The sequence below is a fragment of the Lactuca sativa genome, chromosome 1 (genome assembly GCF_002870075.4).
Source record: "Lactuca sativa cultivar Salinas chromosome 1, Lsat_Salinas_v11, whole genome shotgun sequence".
Taxonomy (NCBI): Eukaryota; Viridiplantae; Streptophyta; class Magnoliopsida; order Asterales; family Asteraceae; genus Lactuca; species Lactuca sativa.
The window spans coordinates 59,560,683-59,580,729 of NC_056623.2; positions in this window are offsets into that span (position 1 = coordinate 59,560,683).

The following is a 20,047-nucleotide window of genomic DNA, read 5'->3' on the forward strand; positions in this document are numbered from 1 at the left end:
GGAGTCGCGGATTGGCTCCGGAATCAGCAGCAGCACAAACATGTAAGTTTTGTTAAATGATTTTTATAAAGTTTAAAGTTAATCCTTTCATCTGGACAAAATTCTTCATGTTAAATTACGTAATAGTCCTTGGAGTAGTTGACATGAACAGTTTTTTTTTTGTTAGAATGATTCCATATATATGTGCAAGCAAAGCATATGCCTTGTGAAAAAGGGAAATCTATTCTAGTCATTCTCTTTAACAAGGCAACCTTAAAGTTGATTTTTTAAACCTGATGTTTAAAACTACATTGAGTGTGAGATAGAAGTTTATGCAGAGAAGGAAAAAGATAGAAGTTTTTGAGGATGTTGCTGATGAAAAAGATAGAAGTTCTTTAGGATGCTGCTAATGAAGTTTATGCAGAGAAGGAAAAAGATAGAAGTTGTTGGCACATAGTAAGCTAAATAATGCAATTGTATATAAATGAGTTCATTTTTTTATAACATTTACTCACTATTGGAATAATTATTTGTATTTGACATATTAGTAAAATGAATTATCTTTGTTATTTATGGTATTTTATTTATTATTATGAGATTTCTAATGTATTATTTAATATGAAAAATTAGTAAATCTATAAATAATATTTTTTTTAAACATTTAAAATTATGATACGCAAAAATGTGTGTCATCTTTATTTATGACATGACCTTTCTTGACAGGGGCTTCCTTGATACGCATTGCGTGTCATAAACACGCGCGTCGTAAGGTTACGACACGCAAATGCGTGTCGTCTTCTTTTATGACAGGGCCTTCCTTGATACGCATTGCGTTTCATAACCGCGCGTCGTAAATGCGCGTCGTCTCTCTTTATGACAGGGCCTTCCTGGACACGCATTTGCGCGTCGTCTGAGCGTTTTACGACGCGCAATGAGCGTCGTAAAAGGCCTTTTTTCTAGTAGTGTAAATTCACACAATACTCAAATAATTCATCTTTATTACTTCAAAAAGAGTTACAACAGTTGACCTAGACTATTACATCTTCTACAAATGCTTAGTCCCGAAACACGGGCGTTACAATTCTCTCCCCCTTAGGATAATTCTGTCCCGAAATCATGCATCAGCAAAAAGATGTGGATAGCGACTCATCATGTCACTCTCTGTCTCCCAGGTGAGATTCGGCCCATTCGAATGTTTCCAACGGACTAGCATTAAATCGACCATCTTGCGTCGTAACTTCTTAGTCTTACGGTCAACGATTGTCTCAGGCTCTTTGATTAGCCTCTTATTCTCATCCATTCTTAACTCTGAGATTGGAATTATGTCAGGAACTTCTCCCGTGAACTTTCTCAGATAAGACACATGGAAGGTCTTATGAATACCATCTAGTTCTTCGGGTAATTCGAGCTTGTAAGTGTGGTTCCCAATTCTATGAAGAACTTTGAATGGTCCAATAAACCTTGGACTCAACTTTCCTCGTTTCACAAATCGTATAAGTCCTTTCCACGGTGAGACTTTAAGCAAAACGGAATCACCAACTTCAAAAGTCATCGTTCATATTTTCTTGTCAGCATAGCTCTTTTGACGATCCTGAGCTACTAACCTTCTTTCCCTAATCACCTTCAACTTCTCAATAGTCTCATGGACTATCTCGGGGCCCATAAACTGCTTTTCCTCAACCTAAAGCCAACAAGAAGGCGTACGACACTTCTGTCCATACAAAGATTGATAGGGTGCCATCTAGGTGCTCGAGTAGAAACTGTTGTTGTAGGAAAATTCTACCAAATGTAAGTGCTCATCCCAGTTACCTTGGAAATCCAAGGTACATGCTCTCAACATATCTTCAAGTGTTTGAATCGTTCTTTCGCTCTAGCCATCAGTCTGTGGATGGTAAGTTGTACTCAAACACAACTTCATACCCAAATCCTCTTGTAGACTTCTCTAGAACCTTGACGTGAAACGACTATCACGATCTGATACAATCGTAAGAGGAACACCGTGAAGTCTTACTATCTCCTTCACGTAAGCATTTGTGAGCTTATCCATAGACCACCTCTCGTTGGCTGCTATGAAGCGTGCACTCTTAGTGAAACAATCCACGACCACACAAATCATGTCATGACCGTTCTTCGTCCTGGGCAGTTTAGTCACAAAATCCATGGTGATGTCTTCCCATTTACCCATGGGTACAGGTAAAGGTTCTCAACTCCCGTACGGTTTCTGATGTGGTGCCTTAACTCTTGCACAAGTCACACACTCGGCCACATACTTTGCAACATCGAGCTTCATCGTCATCCACCAGTAGTAGGGTTTTAGGTCCCTATACATTTTAGTGCTACCGAGATGAATCGAGTACATGGTCTTGTGCGCTTCTTCCATCAGAAGTTCTCTTATTCCTCCTATATTAGGTACCCAAATCCGATCTTGTAATTGTTGGAATAGTGTCTAAGGCTACAACTATATTAGGCAAGTATTTGATCCGGTTGTGCATGGTCCTTTTGGGTTGCCTTCACCATAGCAACTTGATAGGATGATTTAATAAGAGAGAGTAAATATTATTAATATATTATGGGAATAATATAATGAATAATATATTGTTATTTGATTAATATAAGTCATAGAATTAATTAGAATTAATTTGGTGACTTAAAGAAGTTAATTAAATAAAGGGGTATAAACTGTCAATTGTTTGATAGTTAAGCTTTAGACTATAAATCCTTATAGATATATAGTGGACGGATTCTAATAGCTTAGGGATAGCTAAAATCGTCCATATGAGTTATCTAAGAAGGATTTGGATAGCCTCAAGAGAAGCTTATCCAATTAGGGTTTAGGTTGTAACCCTTAAGGAGTCTACAAGTATAAATAGACCCTATGGCATGGGGAATTCGACATCTAACCTAAAGTAAGGAACCTCTGGTCAAAATTCCTCCCATCTCCTCTCTCTTAAATCATCCTTCTTGCTTTGGTGTTTGTAAGCCATTAGAGGAGTGACATTTGTGACTCTAGAAGCTCCAAGACCACAAGATCAACAAGGAACTCAAAGGTATGGTTCTAGATCTGTTTCAATGTTGTTATTTAACTTAATTAGTCATTAGAAGTCTTGGATTCAAAGCATGTTTAATTAGAAAGCCTAGATCCGAGCATTAGGGTTTTGCATGCGCACATAGGAAAGTTCTTATGGCTAAAACCCATCAGTGGTATCAGAGCCTAGCTTGGTTTTCTTTAAATTGTTGCTTGATAACTGAAACAAACCTGCAAAATTTGATTTTTTGGTTTCTGAGTCATGGACTCGGCGAGTCTCAAAGTGGACTCGGCGAGTAGGCCTGACTCGGCGAGTCCCTTTGTGCACTCAGCGAGTCTAGCCGTCAGGATTGACCAGATTCGGGATTTCTTTGTAATTATCTTATGGAAACTTACCTTAATCATAATAGATCAACATAAATCCGATTTTTTGATAAATATAACAATTATCTTGATCTAGTTAAAGGTAATTATCAACTAATAAAATATTTAATTTCCTTATATGATAATTAATTGAATATTTTGATTATTTTTGGTAACTATCTTAAAAGAAATCTTGAATAAATCAAATCAAAGATAATTAGAAAAATTAATTGTTAATTGGAATTATTTGTTATTTGATCCTCCATGTTTTAAATTTTTAAAACTTGCCCTCAAGTTTTGAAATTTATATTTGTGATTAAAAGGTTTTAATTTAGACAACTTAAATTTCAAAACCCTAGATTTTAAAAGGTTTAAAATACAACCCTATACTAATATGATATTACTAGTATAATATATAAATATATATATATATATATATATATATATATATATATATATATATATATATATATATATATATATATATATGTATAACTAAATGCTAGTCTTACCGTTAGTAGGCCTCATTCACGAAGCCAATCTATAAGGTGGGTATAAGGTTGCGGCCTATAAAATGGCGCTTAATGGGTGTACACTCACACCCACCGCTTGCTTGATTGGTGGAGGGTCGTTAGCCGAACGGGTAGGATAGGGCAACCTCTTCCTCTCATTAAAAGTATAATAATTAATACAAAGTAACTACACATTTTTTTAAAAATTTCCCAATCTTAGTTACTTTAGGAAAAGTGAATCGATGCAATCCCATGAAATTACACTTTGCACCCTTGCTAAGAAGTTAGTGGAGCGTGTGTGGTTTACCGGCACACTAATTGGTTCTAAGCAAAGGTGGCAAAGGGTGATTCATTGTTTATCATAGTTCGATGGAGCGTGTGTGGTTTACCGGCACATCGAATAAGTGATCATTACAATGAAGGCCCCATGTGAATTTGCATGGTAATTCACACCCGCTTTGTGATCCTCGGTATCCCAGTCACAAACAAGAGGGGCATATCGAGATTTAAACATGCCATTGAATAGTTTCAATGAATCACATCCGAACCTAGGAATTCTCAAAAACACTTAGGACTAATAGTTTAAGTTTTTGTGATGGAGAATTAGTGAATCGTCATTCACTTACCTTCAATTTATTTGCATGTTAGATTACGGCATCCCTTTTCTAATATGTAAATGTCATTGTTGGATCCTAGCCCTAATTTTTCTTATTGGGTGATAATTAGGGATTCATATTCTAATCTATCTTTGTCCTTTTCTAATTATAGATGTCGAACGCAAACAACGATGCTGCTAGTTCTTTCACGTTGATGAGCCTTCGCCAAAAGGTCACTTTCGATGGAACGAACTTTAGCGAATGGATAAGATACATTCACACCATTGCTCGCTATGAGGACAAGGAGTATGTCCTTGATGAGAAGCTCAAGAAAATCAACACCGAAATCGCTACTCCGGCCGAAATCACTGCTTTTGAAACTCATGAGCGAGATGCAACGAAGGTACATTGCATCATGATTGCTACCATGAACTCCGAATTCCAAAAGTCCTACGAGGACATGTACCCGTACGAGATGCACCAAGACTTATTGGAGAGGTACCACCAAAATGCGAGACAAGAGCAGTATGAGATTTTCACTAACATGATTTCCGCGAAGATGGGTCATGGTGAATCTCTTACCGTGCACTTGCAAAAGATGCAAAGATATGTCGACCGCCTTCGCAAGTTAAATGTTGACTTCGGGGAAGACTTGGCGATCGACATGGTGCTTCACTCTTTACCTCCGATGTACAACCAGTTTAGGATGACCTACCACATGAACAAAGAAGAGGTCACCCTAAGCAAGCTCCAAGGTCTCTTGAGGGTTGCTGAGAGCAACTTTAAAGACAAGTCTGCTGCATCGACTCCCAATCCACCTGCTGCTCCTGTCTTGGCTATTGGTCAAGGAAAGGGAAAGAAGAGGAAGGCTTCATCGAAGAACTATCGCAAGGTCAAAGCCCGAGATGGTGCCTCTTCTAGTGGGACCAAAGTTGATCCCGCTAAGCCCTGTCCTAACCCGAAGGAGGCAGAGTGCCACCACTGCCACAAGATAGGACATTGGAAGAGAAGCTGCCCAGAGTACCTGCAAGCAATCAAAGAAGGAAAGATCAAGCCATCTTTCGTAGGTATATACGCAATTAAATCTAACGATTCTAATCATGCTATTTCTTGGGTCCTTGATACCGGTTGTGGTTATCACATTTGTTCTAATGTGCAGGGACTAAGAAGAAGTAGGGATGTGGAGCAAGGAAGGATCAATCTAATCATGGGGAACAGAAGATCGTCGCCTGTAACCAAGATTGGAGTGTATTCTTTAGTGCTTAGGAATAGTTTGGTTTTAGATTTGAACAATTGTTGCTATTCGCCAGAAATGGCAAGAAACATCATTTCATTTCATGGTTTGTATAGACAAGGATTTAGATTTTCTTTTAATAATGAGAATGGTTCTATTTTGGCTCATCTAAATGGTGTCTTTTACTTTGAAGCTATACCATGTAATGGAATATATGAAACTGTTATGATTGTTGATAACTTAGGAAATGATGTTTTGAATATTGATTCTTCCACTAGCATGGATAAAGCATCCTTGTGGCATTGTCGTGTTGGACATGTCAACAAGAAACGCATAGCCCAACTCCAAAAGGATGGAGTGTTGGAGTCATTCGACCTTGGGGAAGATGACACATGCGAATCTTGTGTACTTGGAAAGATGACTAAATCACCCTTCACAGGTACATGTGAAAGGGGTGAAGGTCTATTGGACCTAATACATACCGATGTATGTGGACCATTTAGATCAACCACGAAGGATGGGAACCGCTTCTATGTGACTTTTACCGATGACTATAGTAGATATGGGTATATCTACTTAATCAAGCAAAAGTCAGAAACCTTTGAAAAATTCAAAGAATTCAAGAATGAAGTGGAGAATCAATTGGGCAGGAAAATCAAGATGCTTCGATCCGATCGAGGAGGAGAGTACCTAAGTCTTGAATTCCACGATTATCTCAAGGAGTGTGGAATAGTTTCGCAATTGACGCCTCCTAGGACACCGCAGTTGAATGGTGTGGCAGAAAGGCGTAATCGAACCTTATTGGATATGGTTCGCTCTATGATGAGTCGTGCTTCACTACCTATCTCTTTCTGGGGGTATGCCTTAGAGACTGCTGCCCATATCCTTAACCGAGTCCCTACCAAGAAGGTTACCAAAACACCTCACGAGATATGGACAGGGAAAGCTCCCTCGTTGGCACATATCAAGGTTTGGGGTTGCGAGGCTTTCGTAAGACGAGATACTCATGACAAGCTTGAACCTCAAAGTGAGCAATGTATTTTCATCGGCTACCCGCAGACATCCTTTGGATATCTCTTCTATAGACCGAAGGACAATGTTGTCTTCGTTGCGAGGAGAGGAGTTTTCCGAGAGCGAGAACTCATAAGCCAAGGAGACAGTGGGAGGCAAATCGAACTTGAAGAGATTCAAGAATCGATAGATGAAGGAACCTCTACCGCTGGCACTCAACCCGAGGAGGAAACTCCGGTTGAACCAATTGACGAATCCTTACCTCTTAGACGTTCCGATAGAGTTAGAGTTCATCCCCAGTTTTATGGCCTTCATATTACTACCGAAGGGGACACGTATATTAGTGATGGTACACTAATAAATCTTGATGAACCTAATAGCTATAAGGAATCCATGGCAGGCCCGGAGTCTGCGAAATGGAAAGAGGCAATGGATAGCGAGATCCAATCCATGTATGACAACCAAGTTTGGAATTTGGTTGATTATGTGCCCGGACGTAAGACCGTTGGGTGCAAGTGGATCTTCAAGAAGAAGACCGACGTGGACGGAAACGTGCACACATATAAAGCGCGATTGGTTGCGAAGGGATTTACTCAAACTCCCGGAGTTGACTATGATGAGACCTTCTCACCAGTTGCGAAGATTAAATCTATTAGAGTGATGCTAGCTGTTGCCGCATTTCATGATTATGAGATTTGGCAAATGGATGTCAAGACCGCTTTCCTTAACAGGAAGTTGGCTGAGGATGTTTACATGGCTCAGCCCGAGGGGTTTGTGGATCCGAAGCATCCGAATAGAGTGTGTAAGCTTGAGAAGTCCATTTATGGACTTAAGCAAGCATCTCGCAGATGGAATCTTTGCTTCGATGAGAAAGTCAAAGAGTTTGGATTTGTACGAAGCGAAGACGAGTCTTGTGTATATGTCAAAGCCAGTGGGAGTATAGTAAGCTTCCTCGTTCTATATGTCGATGACATATTACTCATAGGAAACGACATCCCGACTCTGCAGGAAGTTAAGTCATGGCTCGGGAAGTGCTTCGCTATGAAGGACCTCGGAGAGGCTTCTTACATTTTGGGAATAAGGATAGTGAGAGAAAGAAGTAAGAGACTAATTGGACTTAGTCAGAACACTTACCTGGAGAAGGTACTAAAACATTTTAGTATGGAAAACTCAAAGAAGGGAGAATTACCAATACAAAGTAATGCCAAGTTGAGTAAGACTCAAAGTCCGAGTACCGAAGCTGAGATAGCAGAAATGAGCCGAGTACCATACGCTTCCGCAGTCGGCTCAATCATGTACTCTATGACTTGTACTCGCCCTGATGTAGCTTTCTCTTTGAGCATGGTTAGCAGATATCAAGGGAATCCTGGCAGAGCACATTGGATTGCGGTTAACAATATCCTTAAGTACCTTCGGAGGAAAAAGGAATGGTTCTTAGTCCTCGGAGGGAGTGATGACTTGAAGGTGCGAGGGTATAGTGACGCCAGTTTTCAGACCGACAGGGACAATTACCGTTCGCAGTCGGGCTGGGTCTTTACCCTAAATGGAGGAGCAGTGACATGGAAGAGTTCCAAGCAGGAGACCGTAGCTAATTCAACGTGCGAATCAGAGTACATTGCAGCGAGCGAAGCGTCGAAGGAGGCAATATGGCTAAAGAACTTCATCGGTGATCTTGGAGTCGTACCTGCCATAGAGGAGCCCATGGAGATTTTCTGTGATAACGAAGGAGCGGTTGCCTTAACCAAGGAACCGAGGGATCATGGTAGATCAAGACATATCGACAGAAAATATCACTTCATTAGACATCGTGTAGAAGAAGGACAACTCGTAGTGAAGAGGATATCATCAGAAGATAACCCAACAGATCCGCTTACGAAGGGACTGAGTAGGGTTAAGCACTTATAGCATGCTAGGAGTATTGGGCTGAAGGATGATATTAGCATAGATTAGATAGTATTAGAAACGTGTAATAGATAAATGTAATTAACATTTGATGATTAAATAAAGGAGTTTTATTTATGAGTAATGTTACTGTCTTATGTTAATTGTTTAACTATTGTTTCACTTTGCATGTTTTGACTTCCAGAATAATTGATATTATTAGGAATAATAGAATTGTTCAAATTGTCCATAATCATTCATATATTGGAAGTAGATATGAATGAAGATTGTCATGAATTGGTGTGTAGATTGTCTAAATGGTGTTAGACATAACAAAGGGTTGCTGCAACGTTCATGAGTGCTTATGAACTAGTTTTGAGCATTGGAACAAACCCGCGCTTGCTGGAATCACCTTATGGAATAAGATATAAAAGGGTGATCGCAAGACGATAATATCATATAGTCTTAAAACCTAGATATATGGTTTGTTATTTGTTAATTGGTTGTACATTGATGATGCGAAAACGCATCAGTAACTCGGTGTTATAAAACGCATTGTTGTGTATAGTTGGTTAATGAATAAGTAAATGCATATAAGTCGAAGTTTATCTGTAACTTTTATCTAAGAAGGTAAAAGTGATATCTCGGCCGCTCGATGATTTGATTTGACTTATGTGTCGGGCCCGGTCAGAACTGAATTGATGTGTTCGATTAAGTTCTATGTCGAATAAATCAGAGATCGAGAAACCTAAATGCTTGACTTACCATTCCATAGGATTGTCAGCATGATATCTAACAGAGGACTGTACGATCCCTTATCTAAAGGACAAAATTGATTAGATCAGAGTTTGACAGCGTCTTTGAGAGCTACGATTGCAAACCGAATTGTACTTGTGCATATAGTTACTAGACTTATCCAAGTGGGAGATTGTTGGAATAGTGTCTAAGGCTACAACTATATTAGGCAAGTATTTGATCCGGTTGTGCATGGTCCTTTTGGGTTGCCTTCACCATAGCAACTTGATAGGATGATTTAATAAGAGAGAGTAAATATTATTAATATATTATGGGAATAATATAATGAATAATATATTGTTATTTGATTAATATAAGTCATAGAATTAATTAGAATTAATTTGGTGACTTAAAGAAGTTAATTAAATAAAGGGGTATAAACTGTCAATTGTTTGATAGTTAAGCTTTAGACTATAAATCCTTATAGATATATAGTGGACGGATTCTAAGAGCTTAGGATAGCTAAAATCGTCCATATGAGTTATCTAAGAAGGATTTGGATAGCCTTAAGAGAAGATTATCCAATTAGGGTTTAGGTTGTAACCCTTAAGGAGTCTACAAGTATAAATAGACCCTATGGCATGGGGAATTCGACATCTAACCTAAAGTAAGGAACCTCTGGTCGAAATTCTTCCCCTCTCCTCTCTCTTAAATCATCCTTCTTGCTTTGGTGTTTGTAAGCCATTAGAGGAGTGACATTTGTGACTCTAGAAGCTCCAAGACCACAAGATCAACAAGGAACTCAAAGGTATGGTTCTAGATCTGTTTCAATGTTGTTATTTAACTTAATTAGTCATTAGAAGTCTTGGATTCAAAGCATGTTTAATTAGAAAGCCTAGATCCGAGCATTAGGGTTTTGCATGCTGCCATAGGAAAGTTCTTATGGCTAAAACCCATCAGTAATACCTTTAGCCCTTGACTGTTTGTACCGAAAACTAATGTTTTGCCCAAACGTTCTTCCTTTCGGTCATTCTTCTCTGAAGCTTCTTCTTGAGCTTTCCTGATACTTTCCACAATCGTCGAGACAACTTCTATTCTCAATGCTCTTAGCCTTTTTCTCTAAAGGTTGACTTTTCGACTGAGAGCATCAGTGACAACATTTTCTTTATCGGGGTGGTAAAGTATATCACAATCGTAGTCCTCTAGTAATTCTAGCCAACATCCTTGCCTCATGTTCAATTCTTTCTGATTAAAGAGATACTGGAGACTCCTATGATCAGTGAAAAGTTTGCATTTCGTGCCATAGAGGTAATGCCTCCATATCTTTAGAGCAAAAACTACCGCTGCCAACTCCAAATCATGAGTGGAGTAGTTCTTTTCGTTCTCTTTCAATTGTCGAGATGCATATGCAATCACCTTTTATCTTTGGGTCAGAACACAACCCAACTCGACTCCCGACGCATCGCTATACACTGCGAAGTCTTCAACTCCATCGGGTAGAGAAAGAATTGGTGCTTCACATAACCTCTTCTTTAACTTCTCAAATGCTTCTTCGTGCTTCCCGCTCCATTTATAAGTAGCTCCTTTGTGGTTCAAAGTTGTCAATGGAGCAGCTATCGAAGAAAAGCCTTGGATAAACCTTCGGTGGTATCCAGCTAATCCCTTAAAGCTTCGAATCTCTGTGGGACTTTTCGGTCATTCCCACTTCATTACAACTTTGATCTTTGTTGGGTCAACCATTATCCCTTCTTGGTTAACCACATGACCCAAGAATTGGACTTCTCGAATCCAAAAATCTCATTTGGAGAACTTTGCATAAAGTTTCTCCCTCTTCAACACTTCCAATACTTCTTGTAGATGTTTGCCATGCTCCTCCTGGCTTTTTTAGTAAATCAGAATGTCATCTATGAATACGATCACGGATTTATCAAGGAATGGATTACAAACCCTGTTCATAAAATCCATGAACGCTGCTGGAGCATTGGTTAGTCCAAATTACATAACCAAGAACTCATAGTGTCCATATCTAGTTCTGAATGCAGTCTTCTCAATATCCTGCTCTCTCACCTTCAGCTGATGATATCCTAACCTAGTATCGATCTTTGAGAAATAGCTCGAACCTTGCAGCTAATCGAATAGGTCATCAATACTTGGCAATGGATACTTGTTCTTCACTATTGTCTTGTTCAGCTCTTAGTAGTCTATACACATTCTCATGCTTCCGTCCTTCTTTTTCACGAATAACACCAAAGCGCCCCAGGGTGATGAACTAGGTGTTGGATTAATGTCTAAGTCCATAACTATAATTGGTAAGACTTGACCTGACCCGGCATGGTCCATTTGGGTTGCATGGCATCATGCACTTGGATAGACTAAATGAGAGAAATAAGACACTTATGGTTATTAATATATTATAAGTTCTAGTATATTAATAATAAGAATAATAATATTTAATTAGTATTGATCAAGAATTAATTATGTGATCAAAAGAAGACTAATTAAATATATGGGTTGATTGTGCAAATCATCCATAACTTATATAGTGGGCCAAAGCTCCATGGATAATCAAGTTGGGTTAAACCCATAGGATGCTCCATGGATGCTCCATGGAGGTTACATAACCCATGGTTCATGAAAATGAAAGGTCATGACAATTAGGGTTTACATGGTGTAACCCTAACTGTAACACACTACATAAGCATCGTATTATTCACCAAAATCGGGCACTAGTGTGTGTAATAGAAGGGCTAGCCGATTTTCATGTAGTGTAGAATTCTCTCAAGTTATTCCAAGTGTATTTGGTGTTGTGTGAACCATTTGAGGTGTCACACTCGAGGCACTTGGCACTCAAGCTTCATGAAGACATTATACATCAAATAGGTATGTATTCTATCTTGTTATATTCATTGTTTTGTATGCTAGATTAGGATAATACCTTGGATGTTCATATTTGTATGTATAATAGAGAAAACATAGATCCAAAGTATTTAGGGTTGCATGTACACTTAGGAGTGTTAGAATGCTCAAAACCCAACACTAGGTCGAATGAAACCGTTGTCCAACAACTCCTGAAGTTGTGTAATAAGCTCCTTCATCTCCTCCGGTGTTAATCGATACATTGCTTTTGTTATCGGTGTCATTCCTAGTAACAAGTCTATTCGGAACTCTACTTGTCTATCAGGTGGTAATCCGGGAAGATCTTCAGGAAAGACTTCCGAAAAATCACACACCACTGGTATACTCTGCGCCTCCTTTTTCTCCTTCTTCTTCAGGCAGTCCCTCGAAATGTGCCCTTCCTCGTTGTACTCATAACAGACCTTCTTAGTGAATGTGCACTCGTTGGCATAGTTCCCGGGCTTTCCACACTTGAAATAGGTGACCCGTCCATCATATTTTCCTTGGTGCTTCTTCTTGCGTTTGTCGCACCATGTGGCTTCACCTCCTCCATACTTCTTCATACCATATTTTAAAACCTACACTTCTTGCTGAAATTCGACGACCCATCAAATTTCCTTTTCTCTCCAACCTTTGCTCTCTCCATACCATTTTCTCGTATCTAGGTCTCCACATTCTTAGCATCCTAGATGGCAGCTTTCAGAGTGGTTGCTTTCTTGATCATTGGATCAAAGTCTGTTGGTAATCCGAGGGCAAACTTGTTAACCTTGGAGAGTTTGGTTGGAACTAGGTACAGAACAAGCATCATTTTCTCTGTAAAACTTGTAGCGTATTCAGTAACGCTCATTCTTCCCTTCTTCTGATTCTGGAACTCATTGTTGATTTCTAGAAGATCCTACTCAGAGCAGTATTGCATCTTTAGTTGCACCAGAAAATCCTCCCAAGACATCTTGCTTTCTTTACTCTTGTGCATTGAATCAGCTAGTAACTTCCACCAGCTCAGTACTCCAGATTTTAACAGAGGAGCCGCAAGAGCGGTCTTCTGCGTGTTGCTACACTCGCAACTCTCAAACATTGTCTCCATCTCAGAGATCCAGTTTATGACTTCCACCGGTGTCGGGCTTCCAGATAGACACGGTGCTTTGGATGCCATAAAATCCTTGTACTTGCATCCACGTCCGTCATTTCCTCCATCCTGGTTGTTTCGGCGAACTATTGATGGGTTGGCTTGACCAACAGTCCCACTGTAGTTATCTCCTTCTGACTGCCCATCATTCAGTTCGGGTTGTTCGATCGGTATGGTAGCTTCCTCTTGATTCTATTGGAGTAAACGCTTGGTTTCCTCCATTTGACGATCCAACATCATTTGGATCATCACTTATACTTCGGCCATCGTGATTGGCTCAGGAGCGGCTACCCCAACCAGTATTTGTTCAATCACAGGTGGTTGATTTCTGTTCCATTCGCATTCCCAGCTTCACTGCGGGCTCTTGCCATTTTGATATATACGCCGAATAAGGTGAATTTAGATCTTTATTTTGGAAAGACGTTTAAATCATCCTTATCTCTCCGAAACGTTTATATGTTAGTTATAATATCGTAGTTATACGTTTAGAATCCTAAACACACAAGGTTTCCAGATCCAGTCGGCAACAGACCATAGATGTGATCAAATAATAGCATATAGCACATAATAGCATTTTAGGCATCTTTCTTAAAATAAACTAGTGCTTGTGTCTAAAATATACTAGACACTCCTCTTACAATCATCGCTTAGCATTCTAAGTTTAAGTCTAGAAATCCTATAAATTCCTAGTTCGCTTAAACTAGTGCTCTGATACCAACTGTGACATCCCCACTTTCACGGCCAGAAAAGACCGATTTTGTTTATGTTTTGTTTAAAAATCTGAGTAACATTTTAAATAAAAGTGTTGCGGAATTTGTTCCCATAGTAAAATATGATAAGGATTTATCAAAGCATTTCCGTAGAAATGTATTTCATTAAAAACCTCGGGATGTCATGTTCGGTACAGATCAAAAGCATAAACAGTACAATATAACCCTTACTACATTTATTCATATCTATAGGCCTATATCCGTAATCTTTCATCCCACACATCATATCAGCTAATGAGAATGATCTATGGATAAACTTACTACATTTAGGTGGTCGTTGATCGGTTTACAAAAAGTGCACACTTCATAGCAGCCAATGAGAAATGGTCTATGGATAAACTTGCTAATGCTTACGTGAAGGAAATAGTAAGACTTCACGGTGTGCCTTTAACTATTGTATCGGATCATGATAGCCGTTTCACGTCGAGGTTTTGGAATTCCAAGGTAACTAGGATGAACATTTACCTTTGGTAGAATTTTCCTACAATAACAGTTTCCACTCGAGCATCAAGATGGCACCTTATCAAGCCTTGTATGGAGAAAAGTTTCGAACGCCGTCGTGTTGGCTTGAAGCTGAGGAAAAGCAGTTTATGGGACCTAAAATAGTCCATCAGACTGCTGAAAAGTTGAAAGTGATTAGGGAGAGGATGTTAGCAGCTCGAGATTGTCAAAAGAGCTACGCTGACAAGAAAAGAAAACCGATAACATTCGAAGATGCGATTTGGTTTTGCTTAAAGTTTCACCGTGGAAGGGACTTATAAGATTTGGTAAAAAGGGAAAGTTGAGTCCAAAGTTTATTGGACCGTTTAAAGTTCTTCAGAGGATTGGGAATCAAGCTTACAAGCTAGAACCACCAGAAGAACTAGATGGTATTCATAACACCTTCCATGTGTGTTATTTGAGAAAGTTCACAGGAGATGTTCCCGACATAATTCCAATTTCTGAATTAAGGTTGGATGAAAGTAAGAGGTTAATCGTAGAACCGGAGGCAATCGTTCACCGTAAGACTAAGAAATTGAGACGCAAGATGGTCGAATTAGTGCTTGTACGATGGAAACATGCGAATGGGCCAAATCTCACCTGGGAAACGGAGAGTGACATGATTAGTCGCTATCCGCATTTGTTTGTTGATGTGTGATTCCGATGACGGAATCATCCTAAGGGGGAGAGAATTGTAACGCCCATGTTTTTGGGCTAAGCACTAAAGATAATTTAATAGTCTAGGTTAACCTTTGTAACTCATTTTAAAGTAATAAAGAGGAATTATGTGAATATTATATGAATTTTGTGCTTGTTTACTTAATTACTATGATTTAATAAGTTAAGAATAAAAATAAGCATCGAAAATAAACATTAGATAAACCGATATCTATGAAGAAAGTTATAGTGGTTGAAATAAGGATTTTGGAGATATAAAGAACTCCAAAATCCGAGTTATAACGAAGAAGTTATGACATGTCGAAGTTTCGCGACAGAATCGGCACAACGCTATGAATTTTCATTAAAATGATTTTTAGCCTTAGTGATCTAAACAAAAATCATAGTATTCGTTAAACCATCAAAAAAAAATATCCAAATCTGACTTCGTATGAGGAAGTTATGATTTTTCGAAGTTTCAGATTAGCAGTATGCAGCCCGAAACTCGAAAGTTAGATCAAGTGGTTTTTAGCCGAAACAATCTAAACGAGAATCGAAGATCTTGTTGATTGTAGTTTAACGATAAAAAGACAAACGAAAACGGACGTCGGAGGAAGAAGTTATAAATTTTTAAGGGACTTCTCCTGTCCCGGCCTGTTAAAAATATAACTTTAAAAATAAAGCCAAAATTAGCCAATGGAGTCTAAAAGAAAGTTGTAGAGCATAATCTCACCTACACATGGATATAAAGAACGTCAAAAACGGAGTTCATATGCAAAAGTTACGAATTTTAGTAGTTTGAAAATTCAGAGTGCGCCTAACATACTCGTGTTCATGGTTTGAGTTGGGCCATGTAGCCTACTACTTCGTATGGTCGACGCGTGTACGTAGCTCCAATGCGTCCAAGATGATCCACTCGTACGCCCAGCATACCGGGCCGCCTCGCAGTGCGCCCAACGTACAAGGATATTACGCCCAATGTAAATCGAGGTTCCAATCCCTATAAATAGGACTCGAGGGCAGTCGGATTTTGTTTACTTCCTTACACCTTTACACCCCTAAACTTTCTTCTACTTTGCAAGAAATACCCCCCAAAGCCTAGTATATCATCCTAACACTCGAAGCAAGTCCGAGAGCCCCGAAGATTCCGAGAAAAAGAGTTTTCGAGCCGAAACTCTGCCCGTGTGGAGCCCGATTTTTGGGAAAACATCTCAGTTTTTATCGGAAATGATTGTTTTAAGAGAAGAGGTGCTACCCGATTATCGTCTTATCAAGTGAGTGTGTAGTCACTTTCACCTTACACATAGCTATGAAGTATTTTATATAAAATACATGATATGTGTAATTATATTGTTTGTTTATTTGAGATGGGTGTTGAATGAATGTTTTATATAGTTTTTAAAACGATTTAAACTGTATATATGTATTTTTTTTATCTACAAATATGTTGGTTATAACATGGGTAGATAAAATAGTTGGTTTGTGTTAAAATGATGAGAGATCTCGATATTGTTGTTGTTTCAGTCATCTAACGGAGTATAAATGATAACCATAGACTTTTCTAGACAGTCCAGTGGAACGCTAGCATGCTCGCAACATGTAGGTGTTTGTGAACTTAGTGTTCAATGGTATACTCCATCCCCCACATGGTTGCCTTATTTGACATAAATTGCTGAGGAATCCCCTAAAGCAATGTTGTCACCCCAATGAAAATCCTTAGACTATGTCCCTTGTGATAGGTGTTTAGGGACGTAAAGTGAGGTTAACGGAAATGGGTAATCAGGGTTATTGTTGGTTGATAAAAATTAGTAAATTTATTTTGGATTGATAAATTTATTGTTGGGTGATGAATCTAATAAATTTATTTATTTGTGGGTTGAAAACTCTATATGCTCACCAGGCTCCCAAGCCTGACACACTCAATTTTCTGTATTACAGGTAGTGGACCCCGAGCGTAGTTTGGAGGTTGAAGAGGAATTTTTGAATTATAAACCAATAGTTGTAGATATTTGTTGTAAGGCTTATAATTTACTGTTTATGTTTTTGGTCTGTTTCAGAACATGACATCCCGAGGTTTTTGATATATAATGAAAACATTTATTTCTTTAAGGAATGTTTGGTTAAATTTTTATTATATTCTTTTTGGGAACAAATTCCGCAACATCTTTTGGAAAATTACTCTGATTTTTTTAAAAGCACAAACTAAATCGGTCTTTTCTGGCCGAGAAAATTGGGGATGTCACTGCTTCTTCTTGCACTTTTCACACCATTTTGCTTCGCTTCCTCCTCCTCTCGAACCAGACTTCGAGAATTTACTTTTCTTGTTGGATATCGAAGATCCATCAAACTTCCTTTTCTCACCAACCTCTGTCCTCTGCAGACCCTTCTCCTTTATCTGGGTCTCAACATTCTTAGCGGCCCATATGGCGGCTTTCAGAGTGGTTGCTTGCTTGACCATCGGACCAAAATCTGCTGGTAATTTGTGGGCAAACTTGTTGAAATTGGAGAGTTCAGTTGGAACTAGATAAGGAACAAGCTTCATCTTTTCTATAAAACTTGCAGCATACTTAGTGATGCTCATTCTTCCCTTCTTCAAATTATGAAACTCAATGTTGATTTCCAGAAGATCCTACTCGGAGCATTATTGCATCTTCAGTTGCACTAGGAAATCTTCCCAAGACAATTTTTTAGCTTCTCCCTGGGGTATTGTAATAGGTAGTAGCTTTCACCAGCTCAGTACTCCTGACTTTAACAGAGGAACCACGAGAGCGGTCTTCTTCCTGTTGTTGCATTCGTAACTCTCAAACATTGTCTCCATCTCGGAGATCCAGTTCATAACTTCCACTGGCGTTGGACTTCCAGAAAGACACGGTGTTTTGGATGCCATAAAATCCTTGTATTTGCATCCACGCCCGTCATTTCCTCCACTTTGGTTATTTCCTCAAACCACTGGCGGTTCAGCTTGACAAATGGTCCTGCTATACTTTCCCTCCTCTGATTGTCCATCATTCAATTTTGGTTGTTCAACAGGTATCAAAGGTTCATCCCTATTATTCAGCAACAGTTGTCTCATCTCTTCCCTCTGTTCGGTCATCATAGCCCAAATCATGGCTTGTACTCCAGCCATAGTGTCTGGCTATGGCACAGCTTCTACTATCGGCACCTGCTCAATCACTTGGGGATGATGCTGTTGATTCCTGTTTTTATTTGCGTTTCTAGCTCCGCTTCGGGCTCTTGCCATTTTGATCTATACACCAAATTAGGCGAATTTAGATCTTTATTCACGATAGACATTTAAATCCTCCTTATCACTCTGAAACGTTACATGCTAGTTCTAATATCGTAGTCGTACGCTTAGAATCCTGAACACATAAGGTTTCCATTTCCGGTCGACAACAGACCATAGATCCGAACAAATAATAGCATATACGACAAACATATAGCATTTAGCACATAAAAGCATTTTAGACATTTTTCTTAAAAAAAACTAGTGCTCGTGTCTAAAATATGGTAGACACTCATCTCACGATCATCACTTAACATTCTAAGTTTAAGTCTAGAAATCCTTCAAATTCCTAGTTTGCTTAAACTAATGATCTGATACCAACTATGACATCCCCATTTTCACGGCCAAAAAAGACCAATTTTGTTTATGCTTTATAATAAAATCAGAGTAGCCTTTTAAAGAAAAGTGTTATGGAATTTGTTCCCAAAAGAAAATATGATAAAGTTTTATCAAAGCATTTCCGAAGATATGTATTTTCATTACATTACAAACATCAGGATATCATTGTCAATACAGATCAAAAGCATAAACAAAACATCATAGGCCACAAAACAAAATTGGCCTAAAAACAACATAGGCCTTACAACATTTTATTTATTTTCTACTGGCATATAATTCATAATCTCTCGTCAGATCATCCAACTATGCTCTTGGCACTACCTGTATGACAAGAATTAAGTGGGTCAGGCTTGGGATCTTGGTGAGCACATAGGGTTTTCAACACACAATAAATAATTTTATTAACTTCATCAAACCAAACAAACCCGATTACCCATTCCCGTTATCCTCACTTTACGCCCCTAAAGCATCTAATAAAAGGGACCTAGCCTAAGGATCATCATCGGGGTGGACACTACTGTTGAGGGGATTCCTCGGCCATAAATGCCTGTAAGGAAACCATGAGGGGGATGGAGTATACCAGTGAACACATTGTTCACATACACTTACAAGTTACGAGCCTGTTATCGTTCCACTGGACTGTCTAGAAAAATTCGTAGTCGTCATATATACTCCACAAGATGACTGGAGCATCGTCAACGTCGAGGCCTGTCATCATTTTATCACACACCAACTATTTCATCTACCCATGTTTTACCCAACATATTTGTAGATAAAAAATACACATACAGTTCAGATCTGAAAAACAAAGTTTAAATCTTTCATCCAGTATAGATCTCAAAGAATAATATATATATATATATATATATATATATATATATATATATATATATATATATACATACATACATTTACAGTTTAGATCTGAAGAGAAAAGTCTAGATCTGAAAAGAAAAAGTTCACATCTTTCATCCAGCTCAGATCTCAGCTAAACATATAATATACACACATAGAACATAATTTATATAAAATACTTCATATCTATGTGTAAGATGAAAGTGATTATGTACTCACTTGATAAGGTGGTGATTCGGACTACACTTCGCTTCTTAAAATTATCTCCTTTTACGAAACCGGGAGGTTTGCCTGAAAACCGGG